We start from the raw sequence: 18,199 nt of genomic DNA, 5'->3' as shown, positions 1-18,199 counted from the left end.
GAGGTTTCACATGTGCCTGGGTTATCTCTATGTGTGTGCTCTAAGCTGTTGGTGGTGCAGGAAGGGACCAGGGGTGGAAAGAGAAGGAGGAGAGGGCCACTTTCAGGCATGGATTTCTGGGAACCCGAGAATTCTGAATTTAAGTATATTTGTTAATTTGGAAGTATAGATGTTTTCACTGTTGATGTTGGTTTGATATTTAACTTAAAAAAAAGATTTTATTTATTTATTTGAGGGAGAGAGCATGCAGAGGGGAGGGGCAAAGGGAGAGGGAGAGAATTTTCAAACAGACTCGATGCTGAGTGCAGAGCCCAGCACGGGGCTTAGTCCCACAACCTGAGACCATGATCTGAGCCAAAATCAAGAGTCAGATGCTTAACTGACTGAACCACCCGGGTTGCCCCTGATGTATTTTTAAACACTTACATGTATGGTATATGTGGGCTTTCACGTGTACTCTTGGCCAAAGCTCTATAAATAATTAGGGGTGAGCTTGGTTCCACAATTGTATTTATAGTGCTACCCCCTTAGGGTTATGTCTGTATGGCCTCACTGACTCTAAACAAAGTGTTCGCAATTTTTTTTAAAAATAGAAAATCGAGAAATTAAACGGAATTTTTAGATAAATGAAGTTCTATCTGGAACCTCAACATACAAATATAGAGATGTAGGATTATTCTGGCTGTAACAAGAATAAAAACTCAGATCTCTGTTGACTCAGGAACTTCCATCCCCCTCTTTTCCCTCCCTCAGGGTGCCTTGAGGCATGGCTTTGGAACTCCAGGATTTCACAGGCAGACACCGTCTAAAAATTATGGCTTCTGAACAGTGGTGTTGGGCATGCTTACGTTCTGTGAACCTACCTTGAAACACTACTACATAATCAAACAAGTTTGGGAAAAGAAAGGCACTGTTAGCCCTCTTTGGCAGTCACAGTGCACAGGAACATGAAATTTCTTTTCCCCTCCCCAGCTTGTTGGGATATAACATTGTGCACGTGTCAGGTGTATGAGATGAAGCTTTGGTCTGCATATATATTGTGACATGATGGCCACAGTGATGTCAGTTACCATATCCATCACCTCACATAGTTATCTGTTGGTGTGTGTTTGTGTGGTGGGAACTTTTAAGATCTACTCTCTTGGCAACTTCCAAGTATACCATACAGTATTGCTAACTATAGTCACCATGCTGTGATTTGGATCTTCAGAAATTATTCATCGTGTAAGTGGAGTTTGTACCCTTTGACCACCTTAACCCATGTCTCCCACCCCACTGCCCCTGGCAACCATCAGTCTACTCTCTGTTTCTAAGAATTTGGTGGTGTTGTTTTTTTTTTTAGATTCCAGATATAAGAAGATCTGTCATTGTCTGACTTATTTCATTTAGCATAATGCCCTCAAGGTTCATTCATGTTATCACAAATGGCAAGATTTCCTTCCTTTTTAAAATATTCCATGATAAATTCCATGGAATTATGGATTATGGATTAAAATCCATAATATTCCATGATAAATGTATATATTGCAAAATGACCACAATAAGGTTAGTTAACACATCTGTCACTTCACATAATTATCTTTTTTGAATGAGAACTCTTAAGATTCACTTGCTCAGCAACTTTCAAATATACCTGTATGTATTTTATTTATCCCTTTTGTCTATCTATTCGTCCATCAACAGATACTATTGGCTATTGTGAATAGTTTTATAGTTATATAGCAGATATCTCTTTGAGATAATGATTTTATTTCCTTTGGTTGTATACCCAGAAGTGAGATTGCTGGAATGTATGGTAAATCTATTTTTAATTTTTTGAGGAAATTCCATACTATTTTTCATAGTGACTGTACCAACTTACATTCTCACCAACTGTGTACAAAGTTTCCTTTCTCCCATATCCTCACCAACACATTATGTCTTGTTTCCTCTTCATTTTGTTGATTGCTTCTTTTCTAATGCAGAAGTTTTTTAGTTTTATGTGGTCCCACCTGTTCATTTTTGCTTTTGTTGCTTATACTTACGGTATCAAATTAAAAAATCATTGTCGGGCACCTGGATGGCTCAGTGGGTTAAGCCTCTGCCTTCAGCTCAGGTCATGATCCCAGAGTCCCAGGATTGAGTCCCGCATCAGGCTCCCTGCTCAGCAGGGGGTCTGCTTCTCCCTCTGACCTTCTCCCATCTCATGTTCTCTTTCTCTGTCAAATAAGTAAATAAAATCTTAAAAAAAAAATCATTGTCAAGACCAATGTCAAGTTGCTTACTCCCTATGTTTTCTTGTAGGGGTTTTACTGTTTCAGGCCTTATATTTATAAGTCATTCAATTTGAGTTAATTTTTGTAAATGGTGTAAGGTGGTGGTCCAGTTTTGTCTTTTGAGTGCAAATATCCAATTTTCCCTACACTATTAATTGGAGACCATCTTTTCCCCATGAATATTCTTGGATCTCTTGTCAAATATTAGTTGGCTGAATATTAGTGGGTTTATTTCTTTGCTTCTAATTATGTTCCCTTGGTCTGTGTTTTTATTTTATGCCAGTATCATACTATTTTGACTGCTATAGCATTTAGTATACCTTGAATTCAGGAAGTGTGATGATGTCTCTACTTTGTTCTTTTTTGTTAGGATTGCTTTGGCTATTTGGGGACTTCTGTGCTTCCATACAAATTTTAGGATTTTTGTTTTTATTTCTATGAAAAATGCTATTGGAATTTGATACAGATTGCATTGAATCTACAGATGGCTTTGAGTTGTAGGGACATTTTAACAACATTAATTTTTCTGATTCATGAACACAGGATATCTTTCTGTTCATTTGTGTCTTCTCAGTTTCTTTCATCAAAATCTTATAGTTTTCAGTGTAGAGAGCTTTCACCTCTTTGGTTAAATATATTCCCAGGTATTTTATTCTCTTTGATTGTATTGAAAAAGGGGTTGTTTCCTCAATTTCTTTTTCTGATAGTTCACTATTAGTGTGAAAAAATGACTTTGTTTCTTAGAGAGGGGGAGGGGGAGAAGGGGGAGAGGAAAAGGGAGAGAGAGAGAGAACCTTAAGGAGGCTCCATCATCAGCCTGGAGCCCACTGTGGGGTTCAGTGTGGGGCTCGATCTCACATCCCTGACATCATGATCTGAGCTTCAATCAAGAGTTGGATGCTTAACTGACTGAGCCATGCAGAAGCCCCACAACTGATTTGTGCATGTTGATTTTGCATCCTACAACTTTACTAAATTCATTTATTAGTTCTACCAGCTTTTTTGGATGGAGTCTTTCGGGCTTTCTGTATATAATATGTCATCTGTAAAAGAGACAATTTTGGGGTGCCTGGGTGGCTCAATTGGTTAAGCGTCTGCCTTCAGCTCAGGTCATGATCCCAGGGTCCTGGGCTTGAACCCTGCATCGGCCTCCCCGCTCAGCAGAAAGCCTGCTTCTCCCTCTCTCACTCTCCTGCTTATGTTCCCTCTCTTGCTGTCTCTCTCTATCTCTGTCAAATAAATAAATAAAATCTTTAAAAAAGAGAGAGAGACAATTTTACATCCTATCTGATTTGGGCGAAGCAGGGAATTTTTTCTCCTGCTCAGGCAGGGCCTGTTGGTTTGTGACTCAAATCTGGCAGAAATGACAGCCCAGCTCTGTGGCTAGATGGGGCCGCTGGCTCACAGCTGGGCAGAACCACTGGCCAGTCTTTGCTTGGGCGCTGCTTCAAGCAAGAACGTGGTCTACCATGATTTGAATGCTGGTTGCTGTAAAACCCATGCCCTGCTCCATCTCTATGTGATCCCCAGTGATTTATCTTGTTTCATCCGGAGTTTTTAAGATTTTATTTATTTTTTATTTTTTTAATTAACATGTAATGTATTATTAGCCCCAAGGGTACCGGTCTGTGAATCATCAGGCTTATACACTTCACAGCACTCACCATAGCACATACCCTCCCCAGTGTCCAGAACCCAGCCACCCTATCCCTACCCTCCCCAATCCCCAGTAACCCTCAGTTTGTTCTGTGAGATTGAGTCTCTTAAGGTTTGTCTCCCTCCCGATCCCATCTTCTTTCATTTTTTTTTTCCCGACTCCCCACAACCCCTGTCCTTCCTCTCAAATTCCTCATATCAGGGAGATCATATGATAATTGTCTTTCTCTGATTGACTTATTTCACTCAGCATAATACCCTCTAGGTCCATCCACGTTGTCGCAAATGGCAAGATTTTGTTTCTTGTGATGGCTGCATAGTATTCCATTGTGTATATATACCACTTCTTTATCCATTCATCTGTTGATGGACACTAGGTTCTTTCCATAGTTTGGCTATTGTGGACATTGCTGCTGTAAACATTTGGTGCACATGCCTCTTCGGATCACTACATTTGTATCTTTAGGGTAAATATCCAGTAGTGTGATTGCTGGGTCGTAGGGTAGCTCTATTTTCAACTTTTTGAGGAACCTCCATGCTGTTTTCCAGAGTGGCTGCACCAGCTTGCATTCCCACCAACAGTGTAGGAGGGTTCCCCTTTCTCCGCATCCTTGCATGTCATTTCCTGACTTGTTAATTTTAGCCATTCCGACTGGTGTGAGGTGGTATAAGATTTTATTTTTAAGATGTAATCACATCTTACCAGGAAACTCTTTTCTCACAGAGGCTTTTTATATCTATGTAATCCACTTTGAGATTATAATCCATGAGACAATCCATGTTGTCTAAAATGATCCCCTAATGTGAAACAGAGCTAGAACCCCATAAAGTCTATTCACTTGTGTTTTCTACAAAACTTTGGCAATCATAAATGATTAATATTAATATAAAATTTGTATTTAAAGGAATATAGCCTTTATAGAAATACTGTGATATATTTCTCATTACATTAAAACTATTTATTGTCACTACCTTAATTTTGTATTACGTATTTTAATAATGTATTTAAAATTGTATTTTGCCTTCAGGAGAAATGTTTAACTGCCACTCATTTGTTCAAGGTGTAAAAACGCCCTAAGCCTCATTCACATCTCCTGACTTATTCTTGCCACTGTGTTCTATTGCTTGAGTTAAATCTCTGCTGCGGATTCTAATGGCAATAGTAAAAGATTCTGACCTTATGTTTTGATACTCTTAAGCTGCCAAACTTTCTGAATATTTTTTGGATGTATGGGAACTGATTTTCCGTTCAAAGAGCTGCTGTTTATTTCCTTCAACTTGACATTAATTTAGAAGGTAGAGAGTTCTGAGCACACAGTGTTTCGATTGGCTGTGGGGTGGGTTCCTCATGATGATCTCTTTCAGATAGAAGATTCTTAGTCACCAGAACCCTTGTCATACCTGCAGTGATATTACTCATTAATTTCATTTCATGCTTACATCAAACGCAATGAGATGCTTCTGCTCCAGCTGTTTTCAGGTGCTGATGTCAACTTTAGCGTTTGATTTTTAATCTCACCAGTGCTTTGTGCACAGACTGCCTTTTCATTTTCCTCTCTCAAGTTTTAAAAGGATTATAGACAGATCAGGAAAAACAAGTATCAGGAAAAACCAAACAAGTGTTTTGGTTTATTTATTTCTTTATATTATTTTTTTAAATTATGATATGTTAGTCACCATACAATACATCATTAGTTTTTGGTGTAGTGCTTCAGGATTCTTTGTTTACGTATAACACCCAGTGCTCCATGCAATACGTGCCCTCCTTAATACCTCTCACTGGGCTAACCCATCCTCCTTCCCCCTCTCCCCTGCAAAATCCTTGGTTTAGTTTTCAGAATCCATAGTCTCTCATGGTACCCCTCCTGTTCCCCCCTTCATTTTCCCCTTCCTTCTCCTAATGTCCTCCATACTATTCCTTATGTTCCACAGATAAGTGAAACATATGATAATTGACTTTGATATGAAAATTGACTTTCTTTTTCTCTTATTTCACTCAGCCTAATCTCCACCATTCCCATCCATGTTGATGCAAAAGCTGGCTATTCATCCTTTCTGATGGCTGAGTAATGTTCCATTGTATATATGGACCACATCTTTTTTTAAATTTTTTTAATTAACATATAATGTATTTTTATCCCCAGGGGTACAGGTCTGTGAATCGCCAGGTTTACACACTTCACAGCACGCACCATAGCACATACCCTCCCCAATGTCCATAACCCCCTCCCCCTCTCCCAACCCCACCTCCCCTCAGCAACCCCCAGTTTGTTTTGTGAGATTAAGAGTCACTTATGGTTTGTCTCCCTCCCAATCCCATCTTGTTTCATTTATTCTTCTCCTATCCCCCTAACCCCACATGTTGCATCTCCATGTCCTCATATCAGGGAGATCATATGATAGTTGCTTTCTCCGATTGACTTATTTCACTAAGCATGATACCCTCTAGTTCCATCCACGTCGTCGCAAATGGCAAGATTTCATTTCTTTTGATGGCTGTGGTATATATACACAATGGAATACTATGTGGACCATATCTTTTTTATCCATTCATCTGTTGAAGGGTATCTCAGTTCTTTCCATAGTTTGGCTATTGTGGCCATTGCTGCTATAAACATTGGGGTACAGATGGCCCTTCTTTTCACTACATCTGTATCTTTGGGGTAAATACCCAGTAGTGCAATTGCAGGGTCATAGGGTAGCTCTATTTTTAATCTTTTGAGGAACAGCCACATGTTTCCTAAAGTGGCTATACCAACTTGAATTCCCACCAATAGTGTAAAAGGGTTCCCCTTTCTCCACATCCTTTCCAACATTTGTTGTTTCTTGCCTTGTCAATTTTTGCCATTCTAGCTGGTGTAAAGTGGTATCTCAGGGGGTTTTGATTTGAATCTCCCTGATGGCTAATGATGATGAACAGTTTATCTTGTGTCTGTTAGCTATTTATGTGTCTTCTTTGGAGAAGTGTTTGTTCATGTCTTCTGCCCATTTTTGGACTTGATTATTTGTTTTTGGGTGTTGAGTTTGAGAAGTTCTTTAGAGATCTTGGATAACAGCCCTTTGTCTGTAGTGTCATTTGCAAATATCTTCTCCCATTTCTTGGGTTGCCTCTTTATTTTGTTGACTTTTTATCTTGATGATGTCCCATAAGTTCATTTTTGCTTTTGTTTCCCTTGACTTTTGAGACATTTCTTGAAAGAAGTTGCTGTAGCTAATGTCAAGGAGGTTACTGCCCAGGTTCTCCTCTAGGATTTTGAAGGATTTCTGTCTCACATTGAGGTCTTTCATCATTTATAGTTTATCTTTGTGTATGGTGTAAGCAAATGGTCGAGTTTCATTCTTCTGTATATAGCTGTCCAATTTTCCCAGCACCATTTATTGAAGACACTGTCTTTTTTCCATTAGATCTATTTTCCTGCTTTATCAAACATTATTTGACCATAGAGTTGAAGATCCATATCTGGGTTCTCTATTCTGTTCTATTGATCTATGTTTGTTTTTGTGCCAGTACCATGCTGTCTTGGTGATTACAGCTTTGTAATATAGCTTGCAATCAGGCAGTGGAATGCCCCCAGTTTTGTTTTTCTTTTTCAGCATTTCCTTGGTGATTTGGGGTCTTTTCTGGTTCCATACAAATTTTAGGCTTATTTGTTCCAGTGCTTTGAAAATGCTGATGGTATTTTGATCCAGTGGTGATGAAAGTATAGATTGCTCTGGGCAGCATTGACATTTTAAAATGTTTATTCTTCCAATCCATGAGCATGGAAGGTTTTTCCATCTTCTTGCATCTTCTTCAATTTCTTTCATGAGTGTTCTGTAGTTCCTAGAGTATAGATCCTTTACCTCTTTGGTTAGGTTTATTCCAAGTTATCTGATGGTTTTTGGTGATATTGTAAATGGAATGGATTCCCTAATTTCTCTTTTTACAGCTACACTGTTAGTGTATAAGAAAGCAACTGATTTCTGTACATTGACTTTGCATTCTGCCACATTACTGAATTGCTGTATGAGTTCTAGTAATTTGGGGTTGGGTTTTCCACATGAAGTATCATGTCATGTGGGAAGAGAGAGAGTTTGACTTCTTCTTTGCCAATTTGAATACATTTTATATCTTTTTGTTGCCTGATTGTTGTTGCTAGGACTTTTAGTACTAAGTTGACCAATAGTAGCAAGAGTGGGCATCCTTGTCACGTTCCTGATCTTAAGGGAAAGGCTCTCAGCTTTTCCCCATTAAGAATGGTATTTGCTGCGAGTCTTTCATAGATGGATTTTATGAAATTGAGGAATGTTCCCTCTATCCTTATACTCTGAAGAGTTTTAATCACGAAAGGGTGCTGTATTTTATCAAATGCTTTTTCTGCATCAATTGAGAGGACCATGTCATTCTTCTCTCATCTTTTATTAATTTGTTCTATCATATTGATTGATTTGTGAATGTTGAACCACCCTTGCATCCCAGGGATAAATCCCAGCTGGTTGTGGTGGATAATCCTTTTAATGTACTGTTGGATCCTATTAGCTGGTATCTTGTTGAGAATCTTGGCATCCATATTCATCAGGGATATTGGTCTGAAATTCTCCTTTTTGATGGGGTCTTTGCCTGAAGCCAAGAGTGCTTTATCTGGCAAGGCTGTCATTTAGGATAGATGGAGAGATAAAGAGCTTCCAAGACCAGCCAAAACTGAAAGAATATGTGCCCACTAAGCCCGCCCTGCAAGAAATATTAAGGAGCATTCTATAAAAGAGGAAAGACCCCAAAAGTGATATAGAGCAGAAATTTACAGAGACAATCTATAGGAACAAAGACCTCACAGGCAACATAATGACAATAAAATCATATCTTAATAATCACTGTCACTGTGAATGGCCTAAATGCTCCCATAAAATGGCACAGGGTTGCAGATCGGATAAAAAGACAGTACCCACCTATGTGCTGTCTACAAGAGACTCATTTTGAACCTAAAGATACATCCAGACTGAAAGTGAAGGGATGAAGAACCATCTTTCATGCCAACAGACCACTAAAGAAAGCTGGGGTAGCAATTCTCATATCAGACAAATTAGATTTTAGGCTAAAGACTATATAGTCAGAGATACAGAAGGACACTATTCATTCTTTATATATATATATATTCTTTTTTTTAAAAAGATTTTATTTATTTATTTGACAGACAGAGATCACAAGTAGGCAGAGAAGCAGGCAGAGAGAAGAGCAAGCTCAGCAGAGAGCCCGATGCAGGACTCAATCCCAGGACTCTGGCCCTTCCATTTTCCCTCAACTCCCTCTCTTCTCCATCTCCCCATGTCCACCGTGTTCTTTGTTATGCTCCACAAATAAGTGAGACCGTATGATACTTAACTCTCTCTGCTTGACTTATTTCGCTCAGCATAATCTCTTCCAGTCCCGTCCATGTTGCTACAAAAGTTGGGTATTCATCCTTTCTGATGGAGGCATAATACTCCATTGTGTATATGGACCACATCTTCCTTATCCATTCGTCCGTTGAAGGGCATCTTGGTTCTTTCCACAGTTTGGCGACCGTGGCCATTGCTGCAATAAACATTAGGGTACAGATGGCTCTTCTTTTCACTACATCTGTATCTTTGGGGTAAATACCCAGCAGTGCAATTGCAGGGTCATAGGGAAGCTCTATTCTTAATTTCTTGAGGAATCTCCACACTGTTCTCCAAAGTGGCTGCACCAACTTGCATTCCCACCAACAGTGTAAGAGGGTTCCCCTTTCTCCACATCCTCTCCAACACACATTGTTTCCTGTCTTGCTAATTTTGGCCATTCTAACTGGTGTCAGGTGGTATCTCAATGTGGTTTTAATTTGAATCTCCCTGATGGCTAGTGATGATGAACATTTTTTCATGTGTCTGATAGCCATTTGTATGTCTTCATTGGAGAAGTGTCTGTTCATATCTTCTGCCCATTTTTTGATATGATTATCTGTTTTGTGTGTGTTGAGTTTGAGGAGTTTATAGATCTTTATAGATCCTGGATATCAACCTTTTGTCTGTACTATCATTTGCAAATATCTTCTCCCATTCCGTGGGTTGCCTCTTTGTTTTGTTGACTGTTTCCTTTGCTGTGCAGAAGCTTTTGATCTTGATGAAGTCCCAAAAGTTCATTTTCACTTTTGTTTCCTTTGCCTTTGGAGACATATCTTGAAAGAAGTTGCTGTGGCTGATGTCGAAGAGGTTACTGCCTATGTTCTCCTCTAGGATTCTGATGGATTCCTGTCTCACGTTGAGGTCTTTTATCCATTTCGAGTTTATCTTTGTGTATGGTGTAAGAGAATGGTCGAGTTTCATTCTTCTATATATAGCTGTCCAGTTTTCCCAGCACCATTTATTGAAGAGATTGTCTTTTTTCCATTGTGTATTTTTTCCTGTTTTGTCAAAGATTATTTGACCATAGGGTTGAGGGTCCATATCTTGGCTCTCCACTCTGTTCCACTGGTCTATGTGTCTGTTTTTATGCCAGTACCACGCTGTCTTGGTGATCACAGCTTTGTAGTAAAGCTTGAAATCGGGTAACGTGATGCCGCCAGTTTTGTTTTTGTTTTTCAACATTTCTTTAGCAATTCGGGGTCTCTTCTGATTCCATACAAATTTTAGGATTATTTGCTCCAGCTCTTTGAAAAATATCGGTGGAATTTTGATCGGAATGGCATTAAAAGTATAGATTGCTCTAGGCAGTATAGACATTTTAACAATGTTTATTCTTCCTATCCAAGAGCATGGAATGGTCTTCCATCTTTTTGTGTCTTCTTCAATTTCTTTCTTAAAAGGTCTATCCAATAAGAAGATCTAACAATTGTAAATATCAATGCCTCCAACATGGGAGCAGCCAACTACATAAGCCAATTGTTAACCAAAATAAAGAGAGATATTGATAATAATATGTTAATTGTAGGAAACTTTAACACTCCATTCTCAGCAATAGATAGATCATCTAAGCAGAAAATCAACAAAGAAATGAGAGCTTTGAATTACACTGGACCAGATGGACCTCATAGAATTACACTGGACCAGATGGACCTCATAGATATATATGAACATTCCACCCTAAAAAACCAGAATACTCATTCTTCTCAACTGTACTTGGGACTTTCTCTGGAATAGACCACATGCAGGGTCACAAATCAGATCTCAACTGATACCAAATGATTGAAATTATTCCCTGCGTATTTTCAAACCACAGTGCTTTGATATTGGAACTTAATCACAAGAAAAAGATTGGAAGAAATTAAAACACTTGGAAACTAAAGACCATTCTGCTCAAGAATGTTTGGGTCAACCAGGAAATCAAAGAAGAACTTTAACAATTTATGGAAACTAACAAGAATGAAAACACATTGGTCCAAAACCTATGGGATACAGCAAATGTGGGCCTAAGGAGGAAATACATAGCCATCGAAGCCTCACTCAAAAAAATAGAAAAATTACAAATACACAAGTTATCTTTACACCTTAAAGAACTGGAGAATCAACAACAAATTAAGCCTAAACCATGCATGAGAAGGGAAATAATTAAGATTAGAGCAGAGATCAATGAATTAGAAACCAGAAATACAGTAGAACACATCAATGAAACTAGAAGCTTGTTCTTTGAAAGACTTAATAAGATCAATAAATCACTGGCCAGACTTATCCAAGAGAAAAGAGAAAGGACTCAAATTAATAAAATTATGAATGAAAGGGGAGAGATCATGACTAACACCAATGAAATAGAAACAATCATCAGAAATTATTATCAACAACTATATGCCAATAAGTTAAGCAACCTAGAAGAAATGGATGCATTCCTGGAAACATATAAACTTCCAAAACTGAAACAGGAAGAAATTGACAGCCTGAATAGACCAACAACTAGGAACGAGATTGAAGCAATAATTAAAAACCTCCCATAAAATAAGAGTCTGGGACCTGATGGATTCCCTGGGGAATTCTACCAAACATTCAAAAAAGAAATAATACCTATTCTCCTGAAGCTGTTTCAAGAAATAGAAGGAACAGAAGGAAAACTTCTAGACTCTTTCTATGAGGCCAGCATTACTTTGATCCCAAAACCAGGCAAAGACCCCATCAAAAAGGAGAACTGGTTTATTTTTCATGAGTTTCCAAGAATGTGACACTGTGGACAATAATCAGTTCTGCAAGGGATCTGACCTGCTTTCTGCTGATGCCTGTGGCCCATTCTCTAGTGCCCCACCCTGGGGATTCTCTGAGGTGGTGCTGCATGGGTTGCCTTGGAAATCCAGTTGGAAATGTTGGGGCATGAATACTGGTAGGATGAACTTTGATCAATTGGCTTTGGGTAGACACACATTTCTCCTCTCTACTGACAGTTCTAAAACATATTTCACATGGTTTGTCAGATGGTCCTTTAGGACCAAGAAGTTGATTGTCAACACTGGAGGCCAACTTGGTGATGGGTATTTGTAATGGCTCTTCCTCCTGGCCTGCGTTGCTGACACTGTTGCTCATACCTTTTCCTTGGTTTCATATATCTTCCTCAAGGACTGACACATGAGTCTTTGTCTCCAGCTCTGCTTTCAGGGGAATCCATGCTAAGATAGTGACCAAGTTAGAGTTTTGGTTACCATATTTCACAAAAAAAATTTGGCTCAATAAAAGCAATAGTCATTTTATGATTCTGAGCTTATTTCTGAAATAAGTTTAGAGAGCTATACACATTGAATTAAATTAATATTTACATTTAACAAATTTCCTTTCAAAGAAGTAGAACTGCTTCAAAGCTGTATCCATTAGCTCTTTCTTCCATGCCTGGTCTTTAAGACCATTCTAAGGATACACCTTTAAGACATTTGGTAAAGCTCAGCTTCATGGGTAGCTCAGTTGGTTGGGTGACTGCCTTTGGCTCGGGTCATGATCCTGGAGGCCCGGGATCGGGTCTCGCATCGGGATCCCTGCTTGGCAGGGAGTCTGCTTCTCCCTCTGATCCTCCCCACTCTTCTGCTCTATCTCTCAAATGAATAAATAAGATCTTTAAAAAACAAAAACCAAAAAACTCAGATTCAGTTGGTGACCCCAGCATAAGGATCCTGATACTAGACTCACTGCGTGCTGTCATAGAATTTCTTTCTCACTTGTTTTCCAGTTTATGGTGATGCCATCTACTGACCTGCATAAATTATAGACAGATATACCTCAACATTTATTCTCTTTGGCTGGGTTTTTGTTTTTTATATCCTATGGAAATAGTAAAAGAGGCTAAGGAATACATGAGCAATGAAATAAGGGTGAAGAAAAAAATGATGGTAAAAAAATAACACCGAATACATGCCATAGGTCCTGGGCAACGACTACAAGGACATTTCAAATGTATGTGCACTTCCTGGTAGCCAAAGCAAAAATATGAATAGGAGAAGTCATGATAGTCACAGTGTCCATAAAATTTTTTCATGTTCTTTCCAGGAGATTCATCTGTCTCCTACCAAGATCTAAGAAAAATTTCTCTGGATGTTCTGTGGAAAAGGTGAGTATTGTATGATCAATCAATTAACACTGTCCGTGAGATGCCTGCTATATGGGCAGGGAGGACTTTTTAGGACTGTATCTTTTAGTAAGAATCTTCCAATGTTGCCTGTTCAGGTCTCTGATGGTCACATTCACTGTGTAAGTGGAAGGCCCCTCATCTTTGAAGTGATCTTCCACAAATATGGTTTTTCCCAAATGAACTTTTTTTTTTTATATTTTTTATTTATTTGACAGAGAGAAATCACAACCAGGCAGAGAGGCAGGCAGAGAGAGAGGAGGAAGCAGGCACTCCACAGAGCAGAGAGCCCGATGTGGGGCTCAATCCCAGGACCCTGGGATCATGACCTGAGCCGAAAGCAGAGGCTTTAACCCACTGAGCCACCCAGGCGCCCCTCCCAAATGAACTTTTGATGAGAATTGGGCTAGCCTGGAGTTTGCCCTGGGTGGACACATTGGTCTAACTGGACACAGCATTACTTAAACATACATCTCTTAATATGATAAGCGCTTAACCTCTCTCTGCTGTTTTAGGCTTTGGGGTGAAAAATAAGTGATTTGTTCAATGATGAAACAGGACCACGTTGTCTGAACAACAGAGAGTCCTCCATCCATTTGAGTGTCTCTCATGTTCAGACAGACTGCCCCTCTGTGACAATGTTGATGAACTTGCTCTTGCATTTGGTGGAATATTATATATGTTCTCTATCTTTGGGACATATCTGTGGGGATCTGGTTGTCAAACAGGCTCCTTACTTAAAATATTTCCTCACCACTTTTAGGGGCTCCGGTAGTGTGGTCAGTGGATCCTCCCTGATGACAGGGTAGTCATCAGAGGAGGGCTGGTTGTCTGGTGGAAATCTGTGCTCTGACGTTCTGTGCCAAGTGCAGCCTGTGGGAGTGGGAGGGAGGCAGGGAGTGTGGAGACATAGTTGCACTCCTGGGTCGGTAATGATTTCCATTTAATCAGGAGCATCACAATCACTTCTCACAATATCTATGTGAGGAGAGGTGATGTCAAGCCTGTTTTACAGATAAGTCGCTGACATATTTATATCGAAGGAGACTTCTAAAATCAAACTTCTCACTGAAGAAAAAATTTTTTTATTTTAAATTTTCCAAGCTAGCCCTTTTCTACATTTCTATCTATGGTTTTAGAACTTTCAAAACTAACTCAAATCTCAAATTTTCTGCAAAGTTTTTCCTGACCTCTTCTGCTTGACCATAATTTTCTTCCTTCAGGGGAAGGAAGCTTCATGCAGACCTTTATTTTAGAATGCATTATGGTTATTTGCTATTGTGAGATCCTTAAGGTCAGGGGACAATCCTTTTTCATCTCTGTAAGCCTGTTGCTTTGCATGGTGTTTGGACATAGAGTTCCTTAATGTGACCTTCCCCTAGTGATTAATTTATTCTGGAACGTTCCTTTATTGTGTAAGAGAGTACCATATATATGAGGTCTCATTTTAACAGTTACTTTTTGATAGACAATAAAAGCCAGATTTTACCTTCTTTAACCTTTTAGAAAACAAAGAATTTATTTCACTGCTTGTATGAGAACCCCAGAGGAATACTAATGAAATCATGTGTTTGCAATGGGAAAGATAGACAGTTGCATAGAGCTCTTCCCTGTCGTGACTGATACTTAAAAGCAGATATTACTAAGATGCAAATATTGTATTTCTGAAGAGTGGTTCTTTGTTGTGCTGGATCGCTGCACACGGTTAAATGTTGGAGGTCACGAAGAGTCACAGTAACCGCAGAGCAGTCCCCACACAGACACGAAATGGACCGGTATAAGCGGTATTCCAGTTATTAGTTGGCCTGCGCCAACCAGTAAGGATTACTTTTATTTTATTTGGGTTTGGAATAGCTGTGTCCATCTCCTCTCTCCTCTACCAACTGAGTAGAGTCATAGAGCATTACTATGACTTGACACTTGATGGTAGGATTAGTAGGGGAGAATGGTTTGGATTTTTCAGATTGGGAAATTGGGGTGGATTAATGGCTCGTCATTGTTACAAAATAAAAGACCGAGGTGAGAGAAGCAATTTCGATAAAGGAAGATGGAGAAAGGCATTATAGCTCAGCTTGGTTGTACCTATTCTTAGCCTGTTACTTTGAGTTCTGAGACTGCTGGAAACAATCTAAGAGATTTTCAAAATCATGGCCATGTTTTGCTCATCTTTGTATCCCTGAGATTAAGCAGAGCTTATTAAGCAGATAATAGATATTGTGAAAGATGGATGCAGGGGTACAGTAGAAAGTTTTGGGCTTTGGATCAAATAGATCCATGTTGGGGTGCCTGGGTGGCTTGGTCAGTTAAGTGGCTGCCTTCAGCTCAGATCATGATTCCAGGGTCCTGGAATCGAGCACTACATTGGGCTCCCTGCTCAGTGGAGAGCCTGTTTCTTCCTTTTCCTCTGCCTGCCTCTCTGCCCACTTGTGTTCTGTCTGTCAGATAAATAAATAAAATCTTAAAAAAAATAGATCCATGTTTAAATCTTGGGTCTATCACTTATCATCTGTGTGTTCTTAGGAAAATTACTCAATTTACCTGATCTTCAGTTACCTTGTATATAGAAATGAGGATAGCACATATTGCATGGGTTTATATGAAAATTGAATGAAATCTTGTCTGTAATGTGCCAACACAGAAAAAATGGTCAATAAATGATAATTTATTTGATGGGTAAATTTTTGGTGAGTAAAAATAGAGGTCAATGCATCAGTTTTTCCATATATGAAATGTTCTTTTGTATTTCTTTTTTTGTGAAAGATGAGTAAAAATCACAAATGTCTGTACAGGACCTAGAATAGCTGAAACAAATTCAGAAAAGAAGCATAAGGTGGGAGAATTTACTATACCTATTTTTAACACATGTTAAGTATCTGTTATAATCAAGGCAGTGTAATATTGGTGAAAAAAAAAAACATATGGATCAATGAAATAGAGAATCCAGAGTTAGATCCATACAGATATGCCCAACTAATTTAAAAAATTTTTAAAAGCACTTCTTAATTGTGTAAAAAACACACAAGATTTACCACATTAACTGTTCTTAAGTGTACAGTCCAGTAGTGTTAAGTAGATTCATATTGTACAACAGATCTCCAGAACTTTCTGCCCAACTAATTTTTGACAAAGATGCAAAAACAATTCATTGGAGGAAAGTTAACCTTTTCAACCAATGGTGCTAGAGCAATTGGACATTCATAGGCAAAAAAATGAATTCAACCTAAACCTCACATCTTATAATTAGTTCAAAATGGATCATGGACTTAAATGCAATATTAAAGTATTAAATTTTCAGTTAGAAAAAATAGGAGAAACTCTTTAGAATGTAAGATTGGGTGAGGATTTCATATATTTAGCACCCAAAATCATGATCTATAAAAGGATAAATTGATAAATTGACCTCATAAGAATTAAGAACTTTGAAAGAGACTGTGAAGAGAATTAAAAGCTACAGCCTGGCAAATTCTTATTAGACGTGTCTCCAGAAGAGAGGGAAACAAAAGCAAAATGGAACTATTGGGACTCCATCAAGACAAAAAGCTTCTGCATGGCAAAGGAAACAATCAATAAAACTAAAAGGCAACCTACAGAATGGGAGAAGATATTTGCATATGACATCAAATAAAGAGTTAGCACTCAAAATCTATAAAGAACTTACCAAGCTCATCACCCAAAAAAAACAAATAATCCAGGTAAGAAAGGGGCAGAAGACATGAATAGACTTTTTTCCAAAGAAGACATCCAGATGACTCAGAGACACATGAAAAGATGCTCAACATCACTCATCATCAGGGAAGTACAGATCAAAACCACAATGAGATATCACCTCATACCTGTCAGAATGGGTAAAATTAACAACACAGGAAAGAATAGGTGTTGGCAAGGGCAGAGATAGGGGAAACCTCTTACATTGTTGGTGGGAATGCAAATGGGTGCAGCCATTCTGGAAGACAATATGGAGGTTCCTCAAAAGGTTAAACATAGAACTACCCTACAACCCAGCAATTGCCTACTAAGTATTTACCCAAAGGATGCAAAATACTGATTTGAAGGGGGATATGAACCCTGATGTTTATAGCAACATTATCAACAATAACCAAACTATGGAGAGAGCCCAAACATCCATCAACTGATAAATGGATAAAGAAGTGGTGTACACATACGATGGAATAGTCACTCAGCCTTAAAAAGGAAGGAAATCTTGCCATTTGCAATGACATGAATAGAGCTAGAGTGTATTATGCTAAGTGAAATATGTCAATCAGAGAAAGAAAATATCAGATGATTTCACTCATATGTGGAATTTAAGAAACAAAACAGATGAAATAGGGGAAGGGGGGAAAAAAGAGAGGGAGGCAAACCATTAGAGACTCTTAAGGACAGAGAACAAATTGAGGGTTGGTGGAGAACGAGGTGTGTGGGGGATGGGCTAAAAGGGTGATGAGTATTAAGGAGGGCACTTTTGATGAACACTGGGTGTTGTATGTAAGTGATGAATCACTAAATTCTACCTCCTAGAACCAATATTAGATTGTATGTTAACTAGCTAGAATTAAAAAAAAAAAAAGCTACGGGTTGGGGAAATATATGCTAATAGCATATCTCACAAAAAATTACTATGTAGCATATACATAAAGACCCTCAAATGTCAACTGTAAAAAACACAAACCTGGGAATAAACCTAACCAAAGAGGTAAAGGACCTGTACTCGAGGAACTACAGAACACTCATGAAAGAAATTAAAGAAGACACAAAAAGATGG

Source organism: Meles meles, chromosome 2, assembly GCF_922984935.1.
Source record: "Meles meles chromosome 2, mMelMel3.1 paternal haplotype, whole genome shotgun sequence".
Classification (NCBI taxonomy): domain Eukaryota; kingdom Metazoa; phylum Chordata; class Mammalia; order Carnivora; family Mustelidae; genus Meles; species Meles meles.
Note: the sequence above shows the minus strand (reverse complement) of the source record.